The sequence below is a fragment of the Cynoglossus semilaevis genome, chromosome 19 (assembly GCF_000523025.1).
Source record: "Cynoglossus semilaevis isolate Cse_v1.0 chromosome 19, Cse_v1.0, whole genome shotgun sequence".
In the NCBI taxonomy this organism is placed as follows: domain Eukaryota; kingdom Metazoa; phylum Chordata; class Actinopteri; order Pleuronectiformes; family Cynoglossidae; genus Cynoglossus; species Cynoglossus semilaevis.
The window spans coordinates 15,114,820-15,116,597 of NC_024325.1; the positions used below are offsets into that span (position 1 = coordinate 15,114,820).

At 46.2% G+C, this 1,778-nt stretch overlaps 1 protein-coding gene across 1 annotated transcript in view; it reads left to right on the forward strand.

Annotated features, from left to right (window-relative positions):
• LOC103395529 (fibroblast growth factor 13-like) overlaps positions 1-1,778 on the forward strand; it is a 17,724-nt gene that overhangs the window by 7,840 nt on the left and 8,106 nt on the right. The window lies entirely within an intron of this gene.

The window sequence follows — 1,778 nt, forward strand, 5'->3', positions numbered from 1 at the left end:
CAGACGACATGCATGGATAGGCTGATTGCTTCTGTGCGCGTGCGTGTGTGTGTGAGACGCAAAGAGACGGTGTAGAGAGCGATGCAGCTCGTCCACTCTGGAGTGGCGTCTGTGATTTACCTCCTACACTCAGGCTGCAGCCTCTCAGCTGCCGTGTGAACCTCTGCACCAAAAAAGGACGACAGAGCCCCTCCCCCCTCCTTACCCCTCCTCCCCCTCTCCCCTCCCTCACTTCTTGGTGTAATAATTTTTCACACTCTACAGTTTACTCCTTTTTTTTCTCCTCCCAAAAACTCACTCACTTCATCCTTCTTCACTTTGTTGCTTCTCAAACACAGTTGTGTTCATTTCCTTACAGTAGCTCTTCTGCTCAGTCGTCTTCCCCCCCCCCCGACCCTCCCGACCCCCCTCCATATTCTCCTGCTTTGGTCATTTTGTTCCTCTTTATCATTTACTACTTTGATAACAAACACACTCCTAACTCGATCCAAACGGTTTCATCCTCAAAGTGACTCCGTGTCAGATCTGGGGTCAAAATTTAAACCTGTTTTTTTTTCAAACATCCAATGAGCCAATCACACGACGGCAGGTCCGGAGGTTCGAGCTGAGTATTAAAAACAGAAAAAGTAAAAACAGATTTGAGCGACTCAACGTGTCATGGTTGTCGGTGCCAAACGAGCCGGTCTGAAAAAAGTGCTGACGTTCAGGAAGTTTAAATCTCAGGAGGAAAAAAAAAAAAAGAGGAGAAAAAACCAAGTGAGCAGCAGTTCTCTGAGTATAAAGAAAAAAAAAGTTGGACTGGACTGAGCTGATAGGAAGGTGCTGAAGTATTTAAGAGGCAGCGCATCCGACCTGAGGGGCTGCAGCAGCAGAAGGAGACCACTGTGATGTCATCACTGTCAGCTGACCAGGACGAGGCCGAGGCCGCAGTTCATACAAACACCACCAGAACTGGACGATAAAAAAACAAACGTCGTCTAACATTAAAACTCAGATCCAGCCAATCAGGTGATAACAGCTGAGGTGTGAGTCCAGGGGTCGCTGACCTTCAACACCATGAAGAGACATTTGTAACATTTGACCATCAGATGGACGGGACTAGAATTTTTATTTTTAAACTCAAAAAAGAAAAAATGTATTTTTGTTTAATGTGTTTCAAAAACACAGGATGTAAAATATATGAAGAACGTGACATGATGTTGTTTTGCTGTTAGCAAGCAAGCCGACAGGTACGTGGTTTTTTTTTTTCTTTCAAAGTACTTTTCACGTACTGTCAGGCTGAATCTGGTCCAGGAGCCACAGGTTGAACACCTCTGGTCTAAACCAGTGATTTTTAGTTTGGTCAGACTGGTGTGTAGCTGTAGCTGCTTCCATTCTCCTGCCTGAGGTCAGCGCTCGCTGCTTCTCCAAGACTGGATTCATCATCATCATCATCATCGTCATCATCATCATCATCATCATTTCTGTTCTATTTTATTCGATTCTATAAACTGAGAGACTGAGGAGGAAACCAGGGCTGCACTGGCAGACTGTACCAGAATGAAGTGTGTAGTCCTCACAAAGACATGTGTACAAGAGCACACTGCCCTCCCCTCTTCCTCCCCCTCCTCCTCCCCCTCCTCCCATTATTCCACCTCTCAGTCATTCATTCTTTTTTTTCCCAATCTTTTTATTTCCCTTCTCTCTCCTCTTCAGTCATTTACTCCTCTCTATTGCTTCCTCCTCTTCCTTCCACTGCTGTCAACCCTCCCCCCACCTCCCCCTCACTCCCTCCCCCC